General features: G+C 40.3%; 1 pseudogene; it reads right to left on the reverse strand.

Moving 5' to 3' along the window:
- Window positions 1-4,254: 4,254 nt before the first annotated feature.
- On the reverse strand, window positions 4,255-6,311 carry LOC134207394 (cytokine-like nuclear factor N-PAC; annotated as a pseudogene).
- Between the last annotated feature and the right edge of the window lie 20,934 nt (window positions 6,312-27,245).

Here is a 27,245-nt window from a genome sequence, read left to right on the forward strand (position 1 = left end):
TCCGAAGGAATTCCTGGAGGAACTTCCGAAGGAATTCCTGGAGGAACTTCCGAAGGAATTCCTGGAGGAACTTCCGAAGGAATTCCTGGAGGAACTTCCGAAGGAATTCCTGAAGGAACTTCCGAAGGAATTCCTGGAGGAACTTCCGAAGGAATTCCTGGAGGAACTTCCGAAGGAATTCCTGGAGGAACTTCCGGATGAATTCCTGGAGGAACTTCCGGAGGAATTCCTGGAGGAACTTCCGGAGGAATTCCTGGAGGAACTTCCGGAGGAATTCCTGGAGGAACTTCCGGAGGAATTCCTGGAGGAACTTCCGAAGGAATTCCTGGAGGAACTTCCGAAGGAATTCCTGGAGGAACTTCCGAAGGAATTCCTGGAGGAACTTCCGAAGGAATTCCTGGAGGAACTTCCGAAGGAATTCCTGGAGGAACTTCCGAAGGAATTCCTGTAGGAACTTCCGGAGGAGCTCCAGGAGGAACTTCTGGAGGAGTTGCTGGAGGAACTTCCGAAGGAATTCCTGGAGGAACTTCCGAAGGAATTCCTGGAGGAACTTCCGAAGGAATTCATCCGGAGCAATTCTTGGAGGAACTTCCTGAGGAATTCCCGGAGGAACTTCCTGAGGAATTCCCGGAGGAACTTCCTGAGGAATTCCCGGAGAAACTTCCGGAGGAATTCCTGGAGGAACTTCCGGAGGAATTCCTGGAGGAACTTCCGAAGGAATTCCTGGAGGAACTTCCGAAGGAATTCCTGGAGGATCTTCCGAAGGAATTCCTGGAGGAACTTCCAAAGGAATACCTGGAGGAACTTCCGAAGGAATTCCTGGAGGAACTTCCGAAGGAATTCCTGGAGGAACTTCCGAAGGAATTCCTGGAGGAACTTCCGAAGGAATTCCTGGAGGAACTTCCGAAGGAATTCCTGGAGGAACTTCCGAAAGAATTCCTGGAGGAACTTCCGAAGGAATTCCTGGAGGAACTTCCGAAGGAATTCCTGGAGGAACTTCCGAAGGAATTCCTGGAGGAACTTCCGAAAGAATTCCTGGAGGAACTTCCGAAGGAACACTTGGAGGAACTTCCGGAAAAAATCCTGGAGGAACTTCCGGAGGAATTCCTGGAGGAGCTTCAGGAGAACTGTCTGGAGGAACTTCCAAAGAAATTCCTGGATGAACTTCTGGACGAATTCCTGATGGAACTTCCTGAGAAATTTCTAGTGGAACTTTCAAAGCAATCTGGAGAGGCTTCCGGAGGAATTCCTGGAGGATCTTTCGAAGGAATTCCTGGAGGAACTTTCGAAGGAATCCCTGGTGGAAGTTCCGAAGGAAATGCTGGAAGAACTTCCGAAGGAATTCCTGGAGGAACTTTCGAAGGAATCCCTGGTGGAAGTTCCGAAGGAATTGCTGGAAGAACTTCCGAAAGAATTGCTGGAGGAACTTCCGGGGAAATTCCTGAAGGAACTTCGGGAAGGAATTCCTGGAGGAACTTCCGATGGAATTCGTGAAGGAATTCATGGAGGAACTTCCGAAAGAATTCCTGGAGGAACTTCGGTAGGAATTTCTGGAGGAACTTTCAAAGGATGTCCTGTAGGAACTTTCAAACGAAGAGCTGTCGGAGGATGTTTCGAAGGAATTTCTGGAGGAACTTTCGAAGGATTTCTTGGAGGATCTTCCGAAGGAATCTGTGGAGGAAGTTCCGAAGGAATCCTTGGAAGAACTTCCGAAGAAAATCCTGAACTTGCGAAGAAATTATTGGAAGAACTTCTGGAAGAATTCCTGCAAGAACTTCCGAAGGAATTCCTGGAATAACTTCCCGAGGAATTCCAGGAAGAACTTCCGGAGAAATTCCCGAAGGAATCTCTGGAGGATCTTTCGAAGGAATTTCTGGAGGATCTGTCAAAGGAATTCCTGGGGGAACTTCCGGAAAACTGTCTGGAGGAACTTCCAAAGAAATTCCTGGATAAACCGTTCCAATTCCTGGTCCCTAATGGAACATCCTGAGAAATTTCTGGAGGAATTTCCGAAGCAATCAATCCATAGGAATTCCTAGGAGATTTTTCGAAAGAATTCCTGGAGGAACTTTCAGAGGAATCCCTGGAGAAAGTTCCGATGGAATTGCTGGAGAAATTCCCCAAGGAGTTCCTGGAGGATCTTTAGAAAAACTCGTGAAGGAATTCCTGGAGGAACTTCCGAAGGAATTCTTAGTGGAACTACCTATTTTTTGGAAGTTCATTTTTTGAATTTTGGATTTTCATTTATCCATTCAGAGGTTGTTTTTTGAGTTTCAGGAAGTTTTCCTTTGATATTTAAGAGGAATTCTCTTGGTATTTCGTTTTGAAATTCAAAGGAATTTTCCGTTAAAGATCAGAGGAATTCTCTTGCAAATTCAGAATAATTATCCAGCAAAAGTCAAGTTAGTTTTCATGGTAAATTCGAAGAAAATTTTCCATGGAATTTTCTTGGCCATGCAGTGGTATTTTACTTAGAAAGTACAAGGGATCTGGAAACTTAGAGTCTTTTGTTTTTTGGAATCAGATGAATTTCCCTGTCAAATTCTTGGAAATGTGCTTTTGAAACTCAGTGGCAACTCAAGGAATTTCAATTTCAATTTTTAACTAGGTTTTTAATTTGGAAGAATAAGGGATGTTCTCTTGAAATTGGATTGAATTGTTGGGCAAAGCCGATTAGAACAACGATTTTATAATTAATGTAATCTTTAATGTTTCTTAAAGTTTATCTCAATTTCCATAAATAGTTTAATTCATTTCCAGCATCCCAGATTAATCCCAGTTTCTCTCCGCAATAACGCTGTCGCATTTTTTGATTTTTTTAATAATGCAATTTTAGTACATTTCGCATCTGCCGTTCCGGTACCATTGCGGCACGTTCCGTATGCTGCCGTGTATTCAAAAGTGACAGCTGCCGCATCCTTCCGTTGCCGCACTCCATTGCGATTCTCACTTTATTTTTAATTGATCTTTAGCCTCATGCTAAGCACTGTTATTCCTCTATCCTTGAGATGCCGATCGATTGGCTAACCAACCCTGGTATGAGCTTTCGTCGTTTGCTGTCAGGGGAGGGGGATTAATTTCTTTCCGGAGTTGAAAATCTGATCGGACATCTGTTCACTAAGAAGGTGCTGTGCTGTGCGATCAAACGTCTTGTTAGGGGCGGCTGAACATCGCTCGAAGGCCTGGGAGGGATTGTTAGCAAAACTATCGACATTGTAGCATGGCAGGAAGTATCTGGAAAGGAATCAATGCTGCAAACGATTACCAGTACTGTGTCATCGCATATGAGCAGCGATTTACTGAGGTCCAGATGCACTGTGGAAGCACTGATGACGATTACCCATTATACACGCACCTCAAACGCGAGTACCACAGCTGTTCGAACTACGCCATCAGAATCTTCTTGGGGTTTATAGGAACGCTCATATGGGCCAGGAGGAATGGTTTAAAACAACTTGTTTCAAAGTTCGGTGCCTTTCAATTGACGAACAATAACGGCTCAAATAAATCCACCGATTCCGAGCATGGTCCTTGGCAGCATCTTCTTACCAACATGACCTTTCGTATCGGTACACCACAACTGAAAAAAATACAGTGCATATAAAATTATTCACAAAAAATAAATAAAAGCAATGTAGAGAAAACTTCACAAAACGTCACTTTACTTGCGGAATAATGCACCGTATGTGTTTTCCTCACTGCAATACGCCTGCTATTGCCTAATTATTCCTTTTCCTTGCCAGCTCCGTACTGTTCAAGGAACGTCAGCAGCAAAATCATTCCTTGACCGCTACTTGTCCTATCTATTTGCACAGTACTTTAGAAGTGCATACTACCCTTTATCGCGGAATCGATCGTTCAAAAACGTGTAACAAGTTTAATCGTAAAACAGACTTGAGCTCGTAAAACTTCTGTAGCTTCTAAGATTTAATTTACAAAGCGTCCTGTACCTGCAAATTAAGAGGAAAATGAAGGAAACAAGGATGACACGTGAGGAATTTATAATTTGTACCAATTATCTGGCGACTCGATGGATTATTGTACACAAGCCACGCAAAATAGTCACCGGGTCAATACATTCGGGCTCCTGCTCTTCCTCTCGATGGGCCAACTGCTCACTGCGTCCAATTTGCATCTACTTCTCCGATCGGCACTCGGTGTGAAATTAAAACCGTGAGTACGAATATGTTATGTGTTTTACTTGAATTCTCAATATTTTTTTAAATTTTTGACCCCTGGTCTTTTCTACAGCGTGCGCAAGTGAAACACAAGAACCGACGATGGCCCATTACTGTCGCATCTGGAAGCGTTGGATCTCCGAATGGATCACCACTGCCCCTGGATCATCAACTGCTTTGGTAAATTGGAGCCGGAATTTCTTGGATCCAGTAGAGTGCCCTTACCCGAGCCACAGGTGAAAGATTGTATAGCTTAGCAGAAGTATTAGTTGTGTTCCATGCAGTAACACACATGGAGATTTTTTGTAATTATGTTTACATTTAAGCACAGGACAAATACACAGGGAATGTGAGTATTATTATTACTACGGTTTTTTTTTTATTATGGTTATTCCTATTAGTTGAAACTTGCCTAAAAAAGTTCGAATCGCTCAACCATTATGATCAATTTACATAGCTTAGGGTCGATTTCTTCATCTCCGCTTAGGCCTTAAACCATATTTAAGCGTATGGGTAAACACCGCTTAAGAGTTGAGCGGAAATGAAGAAATTGACCCTTAAATCATTAAAATCGACATAGATTACTACATATATGACATATAATACCCCTACTACTATACCTAATGAGCCCGGCGTCTCTACATTGCTGCATGATTGCAATAACCTTTCGATAATAAGTTACCCCCGTACATAACATGATCGGTACTTGATCTGCCGTAATCTAAAAAAATGACGTATGCGCCAAATTACAACACACATGTTTTCCATTTTGCTGTAAAGACTGGTTTACAGTTTGGAAAAGTGTAACGAGAGTTTTTCCCCCATGCATTCTAAAAAAGGGCGGGATTTGAGTACGAAAAACGTAACTCCCACCCTTTTCAAAATACATGTCTTCCGAACTGTAAATCAGCCTTTGAAGAGCTCGGGAAGTACTACTCGTTAACATCATTTTCGGAAAATGGCATATGCGTCCCTTTTTGAGATTACGGCAGTGATGTAAACCGGATAGTAAAAAGTAATGGCCAAGCACATGTTTTCTGGAGAATGAATGTATTTCTGGAGATGGGGGCATTCTTGGGATTGTTGTGTTCTGAGCAATCTTTGTCTGGGAATCTGCAGTCGTTAGAATGTGTCGTTTTTGATTGAATTTATTTATTTCAAGGCAGTTAGTAGAACATCCAAAAGAAAACATTGCATACATCAAAATATCAGCGCCTTTCTCTGCGTCCACGGAGCGTTATAACACAGGTGTGCATTTAAAAAAGTAACATCTTTGCCGAGCGTTCATCGTTATTTGCTGCGAGCCCGTGGTTTTCAAAAAATACAGGTGACGCTGCGTTACCACTTTTTCCTTATGCACACCTGCGTCATGTCACATGCATGCAGAATTAAAAACCTGACGCAACGTGTGGGCAAAGAGCGTATGATTTCGATTTTGTTTATGTTGTCGGAATTTTTTATATTTACTTTTCAAATTTAATGTCTTACCGCCAATAGTCATGCACCCGCATACTCACAGCCAAGCGATTCTGCATGTGCTTCAATGGCAGCTGGATCGGGATTTCGCCCTTGATGATTGCGTCCCCCTTCTACAAAACCAAATCTGCTAGCAAGCTCCAGAACTTCGAGAACGTCCTTCTGTTGAATTTCCGCTCGGTTAGCCAACGCCAGACTCTCTGCCATCATCACTCCGGAGATCATTTGAAGGACCAGATTCGTCTTGGTGGCATTACCTACGTTGCCCATGTAGAACGAGTGGCGGGAGATGGCTCAGTCCTCAGAAGCACGTCTGCCACTCTTCGAATAACAACTATCCTACACTCACCGACAGCTGGAATATTTAATCAACGTTTCTTTCTTTCGATTGGTTTTTGATCCCTGAATTCGCACTCCTTTGGCAATAATTTGTTTCGCAATGTAAACACTGCGTAGCATTCGGATCAACACCTGCAATTTCGACGTAGCCCTTTCTTGCCGACCAAATATGGTGACATGACACCACAATTTCCAAACACCAATTCTTTGGCAACATACGGATCGGCAAACGACCACTTCGGCATCCGCTTCCAGAAACTTCCAGGATTTGATGGCCGATCGGTTCCAAACAACCACCGAGTGGCCCGAGACGCGATAAATTTAAATTGCAAAACGGTGAGAACGTGTTGAGATCCAGTGAGGAAGCGACGCCGACGTTACAAATTTTCCGTTGTTTCCTATCGCGCGCGCTTTGGCTGTGGACGCAGCTTTCTATTCGGTTTTTCGTGCTGGCGTGACGTGTTGTTGATTGACGATGCCTCCTTGCGAGGTATGTTCAACTCGACGTCTATATCAGGACGATGTCTCTGCTGCAAAGCAAGAAAGTGCCGGAATTTTTCAGGTGACGTAATGAATATTCTTCGATCTGCTGAAGATCATCTTTTTCATCTCATATATGGCCTAATATCGTTCCCCTCGATCCAAGCGTAATTATTGGAGCTAAAGAAAAAAAAAATTTTATAGGAATCAGTTCATATATCTGAAACATCCACTATGTGAAAATATGAATACTCTCTTTCATGTAAAGGGTAAATGAGAATGTTCTATTGGGGGAGCAATTTTCATTTTTTTTTTTGTCAGTTCAAATTTCATACAAATCTTGAATAATCGCCAGTCTGATCCTCATAAAAACTTATGGAAAAACGACCCCCGATAGAACATTTTTTAAATGGTAAGTCCTCATTTACTTCAAATCACTGTTAATCCGATGTTTATTTTGTTTAAAATCCAATATCACCCACCGGTACTACTTAATTTTTGTTGGCTCCCGCGAGGAGTCGACCACGTATCAGGACCAAATTTTGCCTTTTTTTCCTCGTGATAAACTTGGGCAATAAGCCACACAGCGACACACGATGCTAGACATCAGGAACAATGCAATACACGAAGATCTGACCATCAAAAAGGTCTAGGTCAAGCTCCCAATCACTTCAATGCATGCTGTAGAAAACTAGTTCGGCTACGGTGGTCGATGTGTATCACCAATACGGTCGATTTTGGATGTAGTACATAAATAACTGCCTGCATTGTTGTTGATCCTTGCTGCGAATATGATTATACGTGTCATCTTTTTGAGAGAGAAATTATTCCACAGTATCCGGATTGTATTCCATCGTTGTCGGCTTTTGCCACATGCCTGGGTGCATTATTCCATCTGGAGGTTGTTGTCCTATATTGTCGTACATATAGGATACCCATGAGTGCGTCGTCGTTTCCTAAAAAATAAGTTTAAATTTGGAAATTGGTCAATCGTGTAAACTGCTTTAAATTTGTCATCATAAATACGCAATTTATACCGAAATCTATAGTTACCATCGCATCACTTTTCGATAAATAATTGATCCCGATATTCCAATATATTTGCATCTCATGTCCGAGAGGAAGCTCACCGGCTATGCAGGCTTCGGAAGGTGCTGATGACGTTCCTGCCGCTGTCATACAAGAGGGCATTCCGTGTGTCATGAAACCAAGAGCATTTACTTTACCGGTAAGATTGCCAACAAAAACATTCCCATGATGTGCCTGTGGGATGACTTCAATATTCCATACATTCTCGGGAGAAAATAGTATATTCCCAGTCATAGGACAGCAACGGATACACCTGTAGAGAAGCGGAAGCTCCCCTGTGCCGCGACTAACATTCACTGCTTCATTGTGATGATACGGTGGTGGATTTCCGGGATTTCCTGTCTGCGCTAGTTGTGCTTGTGGTGGTTAGACTAGTTGCGTCTGCTGCTTTTGTTGCGTCTGATAGTGATGACTATTTGTGTGAGGATCCTCGAGGCATATTTATCGCGGTGAACATTTTGTACAGGAAGCTGCTGCTACTCCGGAACTGCTAGCTGGCAACAAGATTGAATTATTTTCTCGCCACAAATGAATACATTTCCGCTTGTCTCGGATTACTTTGGACTACGATCGCATCAAGAGCCTTTACCCAAAGGAAAAGGTATGCTCGTCAAAAGGAATATGGGAGAACCTTCGTTTTTCACTAATTCTTTGTGGCACAGACACGGATTATGGGGAGGAAATTCGATATTGCCGACGATTGCCGGAAAATCTTCCCCTGCGGCAGTGGCTTCACAACACAACCAGCATTAGCTGGCATTTTTTTTTCTTCCTCCGAGCTCTTCTTTTTTATCACAGGAGACAAAACTTTTCAAATTTCAAGATAAATCTTCCCGAGCGCTTTGATTACTTTTATCTATTTCAATAAATGTGAAACGTCTTCGCGCACCAACCAATTTCAATTGCTTTCGGTTTTTGCAAACTTTTAACCCAAAAAACACAAAATTTCAATAATAATAATTATTGGAGCCGACAATGATTTTTCATCACCGCTGTTTACGTTATCGTATAATTTCTTTACTTTGCAGTTTTGACATTTCAGTTGTAAATAAACAAGAAATACGGTGTTGCCAGAAAAAGTAATTTAACGGTGTTCTCACCACTGAATAGTGTTGCCAAAATATGCTTAAATCCAATGATCACCATCGTCTGGCAGGAATTTTCACCTCATAAAACAGCTGATGTTGATCTTTTTGAAAAATTGTAAGAAAATAACCATTCCATAAAAACAGCTTATTTCATGCGCAATGTAATCTAAACTCAAGTAAGTTTTAGGAAAAATACAAAACATAGGTGTTGGGTCGGACGGGAAAGGTCTATTAAGAAAATCAAAGAAGTTCACAGTTATGCACATAGAAACGCCACTGAAAACGTTGCACAACTAGTTCGAAATTGTTATTTCCCAGGAATGAATAGACAAACTCTGGGGCCCTCCTTAGCCATGCGGTAAGACGCGCGGCTACAAAGCAAGACCATGCTGGGGTGGGGGTTCGATTCCCGGTGACGGTCTAGGTAATTTTCGGATTGGAAATTGTCTCGACTTCCCTGGGCATAAAAGTATCATCGTGTTAGCCTCATGATATACGAATGCAAAAATGGTAACTTGGCTTAGAAACCTCGCAGTTAATAACTGTGGAAGTGCTTAATGAACACTAAGCTGCGAGGCGGCTCTGTCCCAGTGTGGGGATGTAATGCCAATAAGAAGAAGAATAGACAAACTAGAGATTTTATAAAAACATGCGAAATCTGTAAAACTGAGAAATATGATAGACATCCACAACAAATCCTACCAGTTAAAACACCTGTACCCCAATACCCAGGAGAAATAATAAACGTTTTTTTTAACCAGACCACACTATTCCTATCATCAATCGATAAATTATCTAAATTCATAAAATTGAAACCAATCAAATCAAGATCTATAGCACATATTCAGGGACCACTGTTAGAATTATTATACGATTGGGACATACCAGCAATGATTGTAATGGACAACGAAAAAAGCCTCACATCCGACGTTGTAGAGCAACAGATCAAAAACTTAGGAATTAACATATTTAAAACACCTGTCCATCACTCTGAAACTAACGGACAGATAGAACGAGCCTATTCAACAATTAGAGAAATTATACGATATTCCCGAAATACAAGCCCAAATTTGTCATTGAACGATAAAATTTTACTAGCAGTACACAAATACAATAACACAATACACTATGTAACCAAAGATACACCCAAGAATATTTACACAGGCGTTAATATAAATAACTTATTACTAGCAGACTTCGCACAACAAAAACAAGAAAATCTTGATAGAATTTTTAAAATGTATGAAAAGAAAAACACTAACATCACAGACCCCATGTATTACGATTACGAACCAGGAGGCAAAACATACTTTTGCAAATAAACAATAAAGACGGATCCTTAAAAAAACGAAAATCGATCCATAAATAACTTCTGAATGTTCCATAAAACGCTACCATAAATCCATAAAATAGTTCAGGAGATCCCAAGGGGGATAGATTTTACTTTTTCCATGAATTCATATTCATTTGCAGTCATTTAAATGCATTGCTGCAATTTTTGAAAAAAAATTTTTTCTTCGTTTTTGAAAAAAAATTCCCAAGGGGGGACCCTTGGCAGAAAAACAATGTTTTTTCAATAACTTTGGAACGCAATGACCAATCGGGCCAATTTTCAATAGGAAACAACTTGATCGCAATCCGCGTCGACTGCAACTTGTTGCGAGCAAATCGAATAATGCTAAGTACCAAAAAGTGTGTCTCACATTTTTGTACACACACACACACACACACACACACACACACACACACACACACACACACACACACACACACACACACACACACACACACACACACACACACACACACACACACACACACACACACACACACACACACGTCGACTGCGTCTATCGGTATATAACACTATGGGTCTCCTGGTCTTCTATCAAGAGTTATTTTTTGAAGTGATCCTATAGCCTTTACGAGAAAGGCAAAACTATATTTTGAACCATAAAACTTCAAATTTGCGCATTTTTTTCATCGTGATAATGATCCATAATTTCAGTAATATGATCCATAATTTTAGTCATATGATCCATAACTCTGGCCATTTGATCCATAGCTTTGTTCAAATGATCCATATTTTTGGTGATATGATCCATAAATTTTGGCAAATGATCCATAGATTTTATAAAATGTGTGGATCAATTAATATAGTTTTATTGGCCTTCTTTCCAAGCATTATGGATCATATAAACAAAATTATGGATCATATGACCAAAATTATGGATCATATTACTGAAATTATGGATCATCATCAGGATAAAAATTGCGCAAATTTGAAATTTTATGGATCAAAATATAGATTTTATGGATCATTTTTCAAAGATTTATGGATCATAAAATTATTTTTTATGGAATCTCCCGAACTATTTTATGGATTTATGGTATCATTTTATGGAACATTCAGATGTTAGTTACGGATCGTTTTTCATTCTTTTATGGATCGTTTTTGCACATTGAACGGTGCAAAGTAAGGGCTGCCGAACCAGGAAGCTATGCATTTGAAAAAAATAATAGTGTTTACAAAAGAGACCCACGTTATAAGAAAATCAAAATAAGAGAAAATCACAAAACACATGTAATAGAAGAACACGGAAGAAAAAATCACAAAGCTAATTTGAGAAAAAAATTAAGTTACAATCCTTTGCTCATTTCAATTTCAGATTGACAATCTTTCTGTCATGGACTGAAGCTACCATTCATAAACACGATCTAATAAATAACCCGCTAGCAATAATTCCGATTGGAAAAGCAAAAATTAAAACAGGATATATCAGAATTGTCCACCCAATAGACCTTCAAATTGGTAACACCATTTCAAACATAAACATTGATATTCAAAACAACCGTTCAAATAGTTCGCTGAACGAGTTAATCCAGATAAAAAACACAAAATTATACGAAACATTCCTTAAACTGAAACCATTTGTTGTAAGACAGAAAAGATGGGACGCAATCGGCACTGTTTGGAAAAGGATAGCAGGAAATCCCGACGCCGAGGACCTTCGAGTAATCAACTCATCAATCAACGCGCTAGTCACCCAGAACAATAAGCAGATATTCATCAACGAAGCTATTGATAAACGTATACAAGAGATTACAGACATCACCAACCAAGTTTTAAGAATCGAGTACGAACGTGCTAAAAACCACTCCATAGGAATAAACCAACTGATAGTGCTTTCGAACTTTGACTCACTACAATCACAGAGACTCTAGAAGAAGCGATACTTATGGCGAAACACGGAATACCTAGTAGCAAACTATTATCTATGCAGGATTTTAGAACCATTGCCGCCTTCCTAGAAAGCCATGACGTGCATATATCATCATTTGAAGAATTACTATCACAAACCAAGACACAGGTTATGCTCAACCACACACATATCATATACATGTTGAAAGTACCACAATTGTCTACTACCATGTATGAATACAACTATGTAGATAGATCAGATCAGGAAAACGCATCTCACTCAACAGAAATTTTCTACTCAGAAATTTCAGCTACGTTTATGCGATGAAAGACCTTGCGAAGAATCAAACGATTACTTCCTATGTGAAAATTCGCAACTTGATCATGCTAACAAATGCATACATAAACTTATCCGAGGACAACACTCAAATTGTACCTTCGAAAAAGTTTACTCCGCAGGACTTATAAAAGGATAAATGATGGAACAATCCTAATTAACAACGCTTTTGCAGAAATAACTTCAAACTGCACCAACTCTAGTCAACCACTCAATGGATCATATTTAATTCAATTCGCTAGTTGTGATTTACATATCAATGGCGAACTTTACTTCAATTACGACATTACCATACCACGAAGAGCATATTACCCAACTACAGGTCTACGTGTAGGAGAAATACACACGACAGATGATCCCCTGCAGAATACCTACAACAACTTACCTTGGAACACCGAGAACAACTAGAAACATTGAAACTGCAAAATCATTCACTCACCTGGAAACTCAACCTATTTGGAGGAATTGGATTTTCAACGGTAACTATAATCATAAGCACAATAGCATTACTCTATTATCTTTTTAAAATGAAACGCCAGACAAGCATGAAGGTAATATTCGACAAACATGCAGAAGCCACCATGATGGAAAATATTGAACCTACAATATCGTCAGAAACGCTAGAGACCAAGCCACCTGTTGAAGAGGAAAAAGAACTATCTGAAACTAGGAAAAAAGAACTTCAATTATTTTTCAACTTCCCAACACCATTACGCACTATACATATGTAGACTTCGAGGACGAAGCCATTTACGAAGGGAGGAGTTAGCAACGGCGCGACCCGCTTACGCCACAACCGCCTTATCAGCCAAATCCCTCGTTCACACCATGCGACAGCTATCTCTTTGTTTACGTCATAATCAGCACTTTCGCGGAAACCATATAGATTGCCAAAACTCAGAACTGCAACGGACCACCCAAAAGCAGACTCAACATTATCAGCATAAGCAAAACATCCGATTGATCCCTCTCATAAGTTCCCATAGGGAACCTTCCTTTTAGCTATAAGCAGAATTGTAAACTAGTCTTAAGTGAACCGTCAATAAAGAAGGAGCAAGTTCCAATATTTTTTTTTTGTAGAACCTAAGGTAGATTTATTAACTGTTATGTTCAAGACACGACCGCCCGACGTGAACTACGTAAAACTTCCATTTACATCAACTCTAGTCAACTTTGTTTATATCAACTCAGATACGTATTTTGTTTTCTACTTGTAAACTTTTTCAGTGTTTTGTAATCGACTACAAAACACTAAAGAAGTTTTTAAGTAAAAAACCAAGATTAATCCACCTAGCGGTGATGATACCTTTCTCCATCATCATAAAATATATCGCGAAAAGTTAGAGAAGTCTGAACAGCAATTAATTGGGATAGATCCCATTATTTCCATCATATCGTGTTTTATACATATTTATATGATTATTAGTGATAGAAAACGTACTTTCCAAGATTTTTGCTTCTTGCGGTTTCTTGTAATATAACAATATAAGTGAATTACTATGTCTGAAACTCGATTTATGCATATGCACAACATGTGATAGATTCAGCTCGGAAAAGGTATTGGAGGGTAACCACTCCCTTCGGTGTGGTTTGATCCCACGAAACCAGTTGTTCGCCTGCTTCAATTTGGTAAATGGTAACAAGCTGGAAGAGATTAAAATGAGGAAGATCTCGTAGCTTACTACGTAGATTTGTATATTTATGGGTATTATAATACATAAAAGATACAACGCTTTTAATCATAACAAGTACACAGAAAAAACACATCACAATACAGAATAAACATAAGACATTTTTTTTTTCAGAAAATGCTGAAGAAAAGAAAAGTTGGTTGCTTCCTGGCTTCCCGCATCGCGTTTATAGTTTGTTTGGAAATTAGAATGGCAAAAAATTTTAAAAGTGAGATTTCTATCGCTATTCATCATGTAAATATAAAACGCGATGCGGAAAGTGGGGACGCAACCCATCGAGCCAGATTGTGGTCCTAAAACGATTCAGAAAACCTCGCAGTAAAATATTATGAAGGCCACAAAAATGTGCTAACAGAATGTGTACCAGATCATAATTTTAAATTTCTGTGATGTAAACGATAAAATCGTTGATATTTCAATTCAGTATGACTTAATTTTACTAGCGTTTTACGGAAATCTTGTCTTGAAAAACCTAAAACAAATCCCATTCCATTTTATGCAAACTGCAGCTGGTGCTGATTTTATTCATATAAACATTAATCAAATCAGTTGAAAGCCGCAGCCTGTACCCATCAGACGTCTTTTGATTTTGCTCTCGTGCTTCTTACCATTCATTCATTTCATTTATTTAGTCTACATCTAAACGGATAACACTGAATCAACAATTCGACGCCACAATACACGGTTCGAGGCCGCATCTCTCCATCCTCGAATACGCCCCACACTTGGCGAGCACCTGGTCTGCCCATCTCGCTCGCTGCGCTCCACGTCGTCTCGTACCTGCCGGATCGGAAGCGAACACCATCTTTGCATGGTTGCTGTCCGGCATTCTTGCAACATGCCCTGCCCATCGTACCCTTCCGGCTTTAGCTACCTTCTGGATACTGGGTTCGCCGCCACACACCGTCTTCTTGCACACCGCCAAAGATGGTCCTAAGCACCCGTCTCTTGAATACTCCGAGTGCTTGCAAGTCCTCCTCGAGCATTGTCCATGTTTCATGTCCGTAGAGGACAACCGTTCTTATAAGCGTCTTGTACATGACACATTTGGTGCGGTGGCGAATCTTTTTTGACCGTAGTTTCTTCTGGAGCCCGTAGTAGGCCCGACTTCCACAGATAATGCACCTTCGTATTTCACGACTGACATTGTTATCAGCCGTTAGCAAAGATCCGAGGTAGACGAATTCCTCGACCACCTCGAAGGTATCCCCGTCTATCGTAACACTGCTTCCCAGGCGGGCCCTGTCGCGCTCTGTTCCGCCCACAAGCATGTACTTTGTCTTTGACGCATTCACCACCAGTCCAACTTTTGTTGCTTCACGTTTCAGGCGGGTGTACAGTTCTGCCACATTTGCAAATGTTCGGCCGATAATGTCCATGTCATCCGCGAAACAAATAAATTGACTGGATCTGTTGAAAATCGTACCTCGGCTGTTACACCCAGCTCTCCGCATGACACCTTCTAGCGCAATGTTGAACATCAGCCACGAAAGTCCATCACCTTGTCTTAGTCCCCGGCGTGATTCGAACGACCTGGAGTGTTCGCCCGAAATCTTCACACAGTTTTGCACGTTTTCCTCGTTGCTTTGATCAGTCAGGTAAGCTTCCCAGGAAAGCTGTTCTCGTCCATAATTTTCCATAGCTCTACGCGGTCTATACTGTCGTATGCCGCCTTGAAATCAACGAACAGATGATGCGTTGGGACTTGGTATGCACGGCATTTTTGATGGATTTGCCGTACAGTAAAGTTCTGGTCCGTTGTTGAGCGGCCGTCAACGAAGCCGGCTTGATAACTTCCCACAAACTCGTTCACTAATGGTGACAGACGACGGAAGATGATCTGGGATATCACTTTGTAGGCGGCATTAAGGATGGTGATCGCTCGAAAGTTCTCACACTCCAGCTTGTCGCCTTTCTTGTAGATGGGGCATATAACCCCTTCCTTCCACTCCCCCGGTAGCTGTTCGGTTTCCCAGATTCTGACTATCAGTTTGTGCAGGCAAGTGGCCAGCTTTTCCGGGCCCACCTTGATGAGCTCAGCTCCGATACCATCCTTACCAGCTGCTTTATTGGTCTTTAGCTGTTAGATGGCATCCTTAACTTCCCTCAACGTGGGGGCTGGTTGGCTTCCATCGTTCGCTGAACTGACGTAGTCATCTCCTCCGCTGCCTTGACTTTCACTGCCTGTACTCTCAGCGCCATTCAAATGTTCCTCGTAGTGCTGCTTCCACCTTTCGATCACCACACGTTCGTCCGTCAAGATGCTCCCATCCTTATCTCTACACATTTCGGCTCGCGGCACGAAGCCTTTGCGGGATGCGTTGAGCTTCTGGTAGAACTTGCGTGTTCCTTGAGAACGGCACAGCTGTTCCATCTCCTCGCACTCCGCTTCTTCCAGGCGGCGTTTCTTCTCCTGAAAAAGGCGGGTCTGCTGTCTCCGCTTCCGTCTATAACGTGCCACGTTCTGCCGGGTACCTTGCTGCAGCGCGACCGCCCGCGCTGCGTCCTTCTCCTCCAGAATCTGTCTGCACTCTTCGTCGAACCAATCGTTCCGTCGACTTCGACCCATATACCCGACGTTGTTCTCCGCTGCGTCTTTAATGGCTGCTTTGACTGTATTCCAGCAGTCCTCAAGATGGGCCCCATCGAGCTCACCCTCTTCCGGCAACGCTGCCTCGAGATGCTGCGCGTATGCAGTGGCGACATCAGGTTGCTTCAGTCGCTCTAGGTCGTACCGCGGCGGTCGTCGGTACCGAACATTGTTGATGACGGATAGTTTTGGGCGCAGTTTAACCATCACCAGATAGTGGTCAGAGTCGATGTTAGCGCCACGATATGTCCTGACGTCGATAATGTCGGAGAAGTGCCGTCCATCAATCAGGACGTGGTCGATTTGTGATTCAGTCTGCAGTGGTGATCTCCAGGTGTACCGATACGGAAGGCTGTGTTGGAAGTAGGTGCTTTTTAGTTAATTTTGTTGTAATTTGACTGAGCTGATGGGGCTCAGCATTCCGGATCTAGTTGTGAGGCCACCAGGCTGTAAAAGGCCCAAGCTGTAAAACGTAGACATCGGATGATGAATACTTGCAAATCTATGTAATCTCTGCTAATACGCACCAAGTCTCCCACATTTTACGTTAGAGTGATGTATTCGAGGTTTGGTGCATTGCCTGAACCGATTGGATCTCCATGATATGTGTTGATCTTGGTCCTCCACCAGATGTTGCCCGGCTTTGGTTTTCAACTTTCTCCACTGTTTGCCCGGCTATCGTAGAGTTGAAGTTGTTCACATTAGGGTTTCCATTTTTCCCGGGAAACGGGAAATGAAATAATAATTTCCCGGGAATTCCCGGGATCCCGGGAAATAAAAAAAAAACTCTCGAAACTAATTCAAAATCGTAGTTTAAATTTTGTCGAAAAATATGATTTCGAAAATATACATTCGACATCAGGGATGCTTGCTATTTTGTCCTCAAATGATCAAAAAGTTGTTGAAAGCCTTTGAAGGATAAACCATTTTTATTGATGTACGTCCACTTGAACACATTTTCGACTTTGAATGTATTTAAAGCAGATGAATGAAATATTTGAAATGAGAAATAAAAAAGCTTTCAGGCGAGTGCTTGATTGTCGTACTTTAATGATCCTGACTATAACATTTGTTTCAGTCAAACTTTGCTTGAAATGCCGAACAGCACCTGAAACGCATCAAATTGCAAAAGTTTTGCGAGTATTTGTTGTAAGACAGTTGTAATGATCGCATACTAAAGACCTAAAATTTGTTTTTTCATCAAGATCTGTTAGCCCACCAATATTATAAAATATTCAAATGAACTATTTCAGAAATATCTCAAAATACAAACGAGTCTTCGGAATATGAATCTGTTCAGAAATTGAATAAAAAAGGATTGAAGGTCTTAAAAAACCTTTGACAATAATAGGACAAACCTGCCAAAGCAGTCACTGCTATTGCCTGAATATCTGCGAACATTGGTAGCTCTGCAGACACTAAATTTTTAATTAAATTAATTTTAAGCGCTGTTGCGTTAGTAAAGCAGTATTATCGTCTGTGTCGGAGCCGTTCGATTGCTCTATGGTGGTGGGCTGCTTCAGCGGTCCATTATTACATCGATTACGATGGGCAACAGAAACAAAGATATAATTCAATCATCCTTGCCTCATACTAGCGATTCCATTATGCAAGACTCTAGATTTGGTCTAGATCTCCCTTGCTTCTACCGACGCCCCACAGTTTTTCGTGATTCAGACGATCGAAGGCTTTTCCGAGGTCAATCAGTAGCTGATCAATTTCTATGGCATCTACGGATTTGTCCTTGCTCCAGACGTCGTGAAATATCGTAGAGGAAGCGATTATCATCGGTTGTTGCGGCTTCCTCCCATCGTTGGCCAGGGAATCTACCCGCGCCCACTTCTCCTGTATGCTGATATACCCCGTTAGGGGTATGCACGTTAGGCATAACGGACATAAGGCATAAAGAACGTTAGGCATAAAATGACCCAAAGAACAGCCCACGACATAAAGAAGGCAGAACTATGCCTAACGTCCGTTATGCCTAACGTCCCTTATGCCTTTTAGTTGGCAGGACAGTATTTGGCTCGTCTGGAAATGGATTAGCTAAAAATGGAGACGGAGCCTTCTTGAGTCCGTTGACCGTGAGTCCGTTGATTGGCGAAATCCAAAACCGCATTGCTCGGATTCATTCGATCGTCGATCGGCTGTCAGTGGAGGTGTTCAGGACTGACCCTATGCTGTCTGTATGAATGTTGTAACAACTATTATGCAATATTTTGTCCCGTTCTGCTTCATTCTGGAGATTAACAAGTTGTAAGTGTCCCTTTATTTGCTATTCATTGACTACGGAAGGGGTTTCTGTTGTCAGAATCATGGAAATCTGGGTGGCTCCCAGAGAAGCAAGGAATTTTCAGATAGAGTCGAAGCTTTGTTTGACCCCATTCGGATAGTCGCTGATGTGATGCAATGCATTTTATCTACGCTGTTACTTCTCAGCGTAATCGATAAGATCATGGTAGGTGCGATTGACCGTGTTCTATACCTTGAGCTTTGGCAGTTAATTGTAGTGTAACATATATACGACTCTGATTTGGCTAATGATCTCGAAACGCTATATTAGTACTGCGACGCTGTTTTATGCGGAGTTTGTTTAACGAGCTAACCGTATGCTGATTTGCGGCGGGTATCACTATCAACATCTGCAGGACCAGGTGGTTGAATGTCAACGGAAACAGCACCTAAAACTTTGCTATACCCGGACGATCGCAGGATTTTAATTTCTTGACAGTCTAATATCATCTGATGGCGAAATGAGGGTTGACATGGAAGCACCAGCTAGAAAGGCTGGGGATATCTTCGCGAGATTCCGAAATATTTGGAGACCAAACTGGATTGATCCAAACACCAAAATGCGAATGTACTAATTTATGGAGATACATGTAATACACGACAAAGATAACGCAGATGATGTCTAAAATTTATAATCCGAACGGCTTTGCAGCTGGATATCGTTCGCCGAGCAACATAAAATCCATCAAATACCGATAACAATTGATGTTGAAAACGTGGATAGAAATGAATCGGCCACACATTGCAAGGGAGCTTAGATGAAATCTGTAAGCAATAATCCCCTTAATATTCGTGACCTGATAAAATATAGAATGCTCGTATTTTCATTTTAAATACTCTTGGTGACGAATTTGTGGTCTATAAATGATATATTTCGTACCAAGATATAAACAGTTATGTACAATGTTCAAAACAAAAAATAAATAAAATCCAACAAAAAACATTTTTTTTCGCCCCCTTAATATTTTTGGAAAGTTGAAGGGGGGGGGATTGTTGACATAAAATAATGATAAAATAATATTTGTATCGGCCTTATTGAGATTCGTTTTAGTAGAACCCTTATTGCAAGACAAGTGAGAAACGCAATCTCACCCCACCGGTAAGAGCTTTCATTTTTACCCCACCGGTGGGGTAAGAGGAATCTATGACAAAAGGTCGAAAGACAAAAGGTCGAAAGGACAAAAGGTCGAAAGACAAAAGGTCGAAAAGACAAAAGGTCGAAAGGACAAAACGTCGAAAGGGACAGAAGGTCGAAAGGACAAAAGGTCGAAAGGACAAAAGGTCGAAAGGCACAAAAGGTCGAAAGGGACAAAAGGTCGAAAAGGACAAAAGGTCGAAAAGGACAAAAGGTCGAAAAGGACAAACAGGTCGAAAAGGACAAAAGGTCGACCAAGAACAAGTTGATAACAAGTTTTGTGTATTAGCAGAAATTACACACTCAACTCATTAATCAATGTTGAAGAATGAGCAATTTTCAAAGAAGGAGTTATGACTATGAAACAAAATTATGAATATCTAGATAGTTCTGTTAGTGATAAAAAAGATTGTTGAATTAGGAAAGGAATAAAACCTGTATTGCGTGAGACAGAGTTGTCCTATACAGATGGCAATAATAAATTGCTCTCTTATTTTTCACTATTTGTCACAATTAAATAAAATTCATTCAATGTGTGCAAATAATGGATGGTTTTCTAGGTTTTCTTAATGCTACTTTGATCTGCCAAAATATTGTCGGCGTAGCACCAACTTAGAATTCGGAAGTCGGGACTTCCGAACCGAACTTTCTTCTGAAGTTTTATCTGTCAAACTAATTGATGCGTTGTTTAGCGCATCTTTAGGCGAATTCAGCGCACTACTTCCGAAGTTGGGAAAAATGCCTGTATCTGGAGAAAAATCCAACTTCGGTATAAAAAGCGGTATAAATTTGTTCCGGATAGACAATAGTGCGCGCTTCAGCTACGCAGACGCGTGCATTAAAATAAACCTGCGTGTAATACACGCCGGTGTATTTGATGTGCGGTGTTCGCCATTTCGTCAAATCGAAGTGACATTTAGAACTCAAATATCCATCTATTAGTTGTACTCACGGAATGAATTTTATTTTTATTTTTTACTAGCAGACCCGTCGAACATAAAATTGATTTATTCTCTGATTAGATCTCAAGTAATGAAGGAATTGGTGTTTCATTTGTATGGAAGCCCCCTTTCCAAAGCAGGGAGAGGTCTCGAACCATCTTAAGAACCATCCCCGACCCCAAAATCTTTCTAATACAAATTTTCACGCCGATCGGTTCAATAGTTTCCGAGTTTATAAGGTTCAGACAGACAGAAATTTATTTTTATGTATATAGATTAATTAATTAATTAATTGTTATAAATTGTGAAAATAAAAGACCACATTTTTTGCCAAATATGTAGGTCAACTCTGGTTCGAGATTGATTCTCTCCGTTTCAGTTTCTTGTCTATTTCGACCTTTTGTCCCTTTCGCCTTTTAGATCTCATTTATATTTTTTCCTTTCGACCTTTTGTCCCGTTCGACGTTTTGTCCTTTCGACCTTTTGTCCAATTCGACGTTTTGTCCTTTCGACCTTTTGTCCCTTTCGACATTTTGTCCTTTTCGACCTTTTGTCCCTTCGACCTTTTGTCTTTCGACGTTTTGTCTTTCGACCTTTTGTCCTTTCGACCATTTGTCTTTCGACCTTTTGTCCCTAACCCGGGTAAGAGTACGCAGCGCAGTTATCCAATCATGTGCTTTAAGAATATATTAACACAAATGAGAGTTAATAATATTTAATTGATATTTAATGAACATATATGAGGGAATGTTAAAAGATCACGTAACTCTTGAAGGGGGAGGGGGTCCTAGAAATGTGCACTTTCATACGAAAAACCATTGTTTTTTTCATTTACAAAACACTACAGAGGTAAAATATATCAGGTTTCGCGTGGCGTAAACAAAAGAATTTTGCTTAAAGAAAGTCCACCAATCACGTAACGTAAAATTTGGCTATTTCATCACCCCTCCCCATTTCTTACACTTTTTGTATGAATCATCTGAAAATTATATAAATCCTCATACATTTCCCAACTCCTCCAAGCTAAGCGTTGCGTAATTTATGGATGTATCATTTAGATGAAATTGTGTTTTCTTTATGTAATTATGTTTAGGTGTACAACAAGTCCTAACACAATTTCATTATTTCGCTTCAGTGCTTTGTTCACTAAGTCCTTCGAGCACCAAATTACTTCAACTTATCCTTAAAACTAAAACTAAAACTTAAAACTTGAAACTTTTCTTAGTTGTGGATCTTTACGCTATGGAAGTAGTCTTATTTTGGCCGGAGATACGGGTTTGACATCAGAACTTGAAGATTCACATGCGTACTCTTGCCCCACCCGTTCCTGCGTACTTTTACCCCACAGTCCCAAAATTTATTCAAGAAATGGTTTTGATCTCTTGGAAAACCAACTGGATTGGTGTTCTACACCATAAAGTACTCTATACAATAGGTTATCGAAATGTTATAATGTTCACCTGATTGAATGTGAATATAGTAATGAAGTACTAGTTGCGGAAACACAATTACTTTTAGCAAAATGACAAAATTTTTTATCTAACTCCATATCTCCCTTGTTGTTTATTCAAATCGTTCACAATTACCAAAATATCAAGTTGGCCAAAATACCTGTCAAACTGATGCAGTGCTGCTAGTTTATCTTTTTTTATAACTTCAAAAAATCGAAAACGTACTCTTACCCCATGCGCACTCTTGCCCCATTCTACTCTACGTCCTTTTGAATAAGTACCCGAGATATAATGCTTTTATCCACTATCATTTTTTCTACATGACCATTAATTTGACCACCTGAGCACGTGAGGATCGACCAATTACTTTATAAGCCCATAATGAAATGGAAGTTCATGGAAATGTTTTAAGAATCTTGTTTGGAGATGATGCCGATGCTGTAAGGAGCGTCATAGGTCCCACCAAGGATACTATTCGGCGTTTTCTTTAAACTTTCAGAACTTTTTTCGTTAGATGGGAACATGACTTGAACGCTACTAATGAGGAAACTGCAAAATCAAAACGACTCCGATATAAAACCGCTCAATCTAAATAATCTAAAATATTAAAGGGGAATTTTTATTAAAAAAAAAACTGTTTGGATCAGGTCTCAACAGTGACCATTAGAGTATCGTGGCTATGGAACCTTTGTTATTGCTTAGAGATTAATAGAAACAAACTCTTACTTTAGGGAACATGGAAAGGGCCCGGAGTAGACTTTTAGTCTAGAGACTGGCAGCGGCCACACAAAAAATAAGCTTTATAGCTTGATAGCGCAGGTGGTTGTCGACTGTAACTGCCTCGGAGAATTGTTTATCGGCTATGCAGTCTGCTGACCAACTAAAACGCTATATTAATTCTGTTCCGACGTTTCCGTAATTTTTTGGTCCTTTTTCAATAGATTAAAATTGGTTCAGAGTTTCATCGTCATTAAGTGTCCTTAGCGCATCATTATCGGTCACGGGTTTTTTAATCACCCACGCAGCGCTGTCATTTTAGTTTCGTCACTCGTTTCCTTATCGGTCACTATTATCGGCTCTCAATTTGGTTGCTGTATTCCGTACCGGTGACGTTTGACATTTGACAGTTTATCAAATACGACTATTACTCGCGCCCGTTAATCTAGCTCTTAGTTTAGTATATTGGTCAAATCAAAAAAAATCACTGAAGATTTTCAATATTGGGTTTTGTGATTTTATTCCTGGCCTCAATTAAAATTCCCTGACTTTCGCTGAATTTCCAGGTTTTTTTCAGGTTTTTGAATACATCACTAGGTCTTCCAATCTGCCAAATTCACGATTCAGCCATCTTGGATTTAAGTATGGGTTTGTTCTCATTTTGCATTGAAAATGATTTTTTCAGCCCAGCCTTCTCCTCTTCCACAAACTTGGCAGATTGGAGCACCTAGTACTGTATTCATCTTGGGCAAAACGGCAAAACAAATGTTCGCGAGTATTTTGCATTGCCTGTTTTTCTTTTTGTGAGCAAGGTTCACAGATTTCCACCAAAGCATGCCATGAACCTTAAAACATGCCATGTTCATCCTTCGGTTTGCGCAGAGCTGTCAAAGTAAAAAAAAAACAGTTTGGGGGATCGAAGAGGTTCCAGCCACAATAGCAGTGAAGAAGGCTGTTGGAAAAACGGTACGCCCGTTTGAATATGTACAGTATGTGATTTGTTTCGAAAAATGTATTGGAGATAACTACTTGGTGCTTTAACCAACTATTCAACGGCTATTGAATGAGCTCAAAATTCCGAAACCGGATTAATATCCAGTCGAAACACTCAGAATATATTTACCGAACCAACGCACTGGGGATTTTCAAAAGCAAAAGGCTCGAAATTCAATTGCTCCAGCTGACGCTGCAAAATTTCCAGAAAGTAGATGTTTCCTGAAGGGAAAACGTGTGATTAATCGATTGCGAGAGGTTTCGTGCTGGTCAGATCACTTTGAAGTGTCCATTTTGCACAATTCTCTTGAAAATCACAATTTTTTCCCGTTACCTTGAAGTGACGCTGATATTTTCTCAACAAAAATGTTACGAAATGTTGCGGAAAAGATAATAAAATTCAATGAAGAACACTCTTCAGGAGGTAGAAACATATTGTTCAAACACACTATGTCTTCTGTGATTCTTTCTTCAAAGGATGCATTTTCCCGGCATATGGAAAACGAAGATATGAATCCCTTTTTTCAAATGCTTCTAAAGTATTTTTTTTAAACTAGAATCAATGTTAATCAATTTGATTCCTTCTTTCAATTGATGTATTTTCATGGTTTATGACAAGGGAAGATAATAATAAAAAGATATAAGATATATTTGATTCCTTCTTTTGATTCGTGTAGTCGCTTGGTTTAAGGCAAGTCAAGCATTTGTCCAGCAGAAGGCAAGAGGGAATATGGTTTTTGCCATTCTCGTGCAACAAAGTTGTACCGAAAGGCTATCATTTCACTCCAATATCGAACTTTTTATAGAAAGCTCAGAGAACAGAGACCCATCAACCTTGCATGGGTTCAACCTAAATCTTCTACTCGATTTAGTACACGACTTTACTGCCGTCATACGCACATTTTTCACATGTTTGGTTGGATTTCCTATATACATGGGACAGTTATGCGTATAACGGCAGCTTGGTATGTACAACAATTGAACACCAGAACGTTTCTGCAGATTTCTGATATAATAAAAAAGCTCGCATAAAACGCGCACGCTAATAATACTTTACTTAGTGATTTTAAAATTAATGTCACAAATAATTCAGCAGTTCAACGAATTTTCCGATAATGCATTTGATTGTTTGATTGGGTTGTTTAATAATGCACGAGAAAGGCAATCACTGCCAGGTGGATCAATCTGGGTTTTGCCTTTCTCGTATACTAAGTATACGTAAAGGCTATATGATCACTCCAAAACCAAACTTTTGATAGAAGGCTCGGAGACCCATAGTGTTATATACCAATCGACTCAGCTTGACGAATTGAGGTGATGTCTGTTTGTGTGTATGTATGTATGTGTGTGTATGTGTGTATGTGTACAAAATTTTGTAGACACACTTTTTGGAACTTAGCATTGGCCGCAACAAGTTCCATTCGACTGAGAATCCTGTCCCATTGTTTGCTATTGAAAATTGGCCAAATTGGACTATGGGATCAGAAGTTATGGCCAAAATACTATTTTCTATGCGCAAAACACGCTAAAAAACAGTCACTCATATTTTTTAGTTTTTTTTTTTGCACGAGAAAGGCACCAACACCGCTAGGTGGATTAATCAGGGTTTTTTCTTTGAATTCAGTCATTCACTCGGTTTAAGGCAAGGGGATATACGATCCCTTCTTTGAGGGATGCATTTACCTGACGGAGGGCAAGAAAGAATATGATTCTTATTTTAAATTCACATTTTCTCGGTTTAAGGAAAGAGGAAATATGACCTCTTTTTCCGAAGGATGCATTTTTACGACTGACGGTAAGGTAGGATATGAAACATGCATTTCCCCTCTCTGTCATTCCTTAATTTTAAGCATTTATCAGTCTTGTCTTAGAAGACTCAGAGTTCCATAATTCAGCGTCAGTTCGATGCACAACTGAAATATTGTTATTTCAGGGGAATTGGGGTAAAATGGGCATGACAAAGTGGACTGACCAGCACGAAATCCCGCGCAACCGATTTATAGTACTTTTTCTTTAGGGAAACTTATAATTATAGAACAAATATCAGCATCAGATCGAGGCGTAGCAGAAATATTGTGATTTCAGGGTAATTGGGGAAAATGGGCACTTCAAAGTGATCTTACCAGCACGAAGCCCTTCGCGCTTTTTTTCCTTCAGGAAACATATATTTATTGAAGAAACAACAGCGTCAGTTCGACTCATAGCACAGCAGAAATGTTTTGATTTCAGGGCAATAGAGGCAAAATGGGCACCTTAAAGTGGTCTGACTAGCATGAGATCCCACGTGATCGATTTATAGTACTTCTTCTTTTAGGGAAACTTATAATCATGGAACAAATATCAGCGTCAGTTCGAGGCATAGGAGAAATATTGTGATTTCATCGGAATTGGGGCGAAATGGGCACTTGAAAGTGGCTTAACTAGCATGAAACCCCTCACAATCGATTTATCATACTTTTTCCCTCCAGAAAAAAAATATTGAAGAAACATCAGGGCCAGTTTTAAGCGTAGCAGAAATATTGTGCTTCAAAGGGAATTGGGGCAAAATGGGCATTTCAAAATGATCTGACTAGCACGAAACCCTTCGCAAGTGATTCAGCACACTTTTTCCCTTCAGGAAACTTATAATTATTGAAAAAATATCAGCGTCAGTTCAAGGCATAGTAGAAATATTGTGATTTTTAGGGGAATTTGGGCAAAATGGGCACTTTAAAGTGATCTGACCAGCACGAAACCCCTCGCAATCGATTAATCACACGTTTTCCCTTCAGGAAACATCTACTTTCTGGAAATTTTGCAGCGTCAGCTGGAGCAATTGAATTTCGAGCCTTTTGCTTTTGAAAATCCCCAGTGTGGCAACGTATAACTGAATAATCGGTATACAATAGAATTTATGCCAAAAGCTGATAAGAAAGTTCTAATATTCAAAGCTGCCATAAACCTCTAGATAGCGTTTTTAAGAGCCATTAGCTAAAGCGGGCAGTATTAAGGAAATATAACAGTATCATAAATTTGTTGTCATCGGCTGTCGTGTTTCTACCGTTTGTCAATTATTCCACTTAATCTTGATAACGTTCATTTCGGCCATCATCGAAAGCTGAAGATAATTGAATTTCCATGTTCTTTCGCTCTACATAAGCTCACCTACCCGCGAAAAATCACGATTGGCATCAATTTATGATGACGCACCAAGATCGACCCCGAATTTCAACACAAATCCTTTTCGATTGCGAAGTGTGATTTCGA

The sequence above is a fragment of the Armigeres subalbatus genome, chromosome 1 (assembly GCF_024139115.2).
Source record: "Armigeres subalbatus isolate Guangzhou_Male chromosome 1, GZ_Asu_2, whole genome shotgun sequence".
Classification (NCBI taxonomy): domain Eukaryota; kingdom Metazoa; phylum Arthropoda; class Insecta; order Diptera; family Culicidae; genus Armigeres; species Armigeres subalbatus.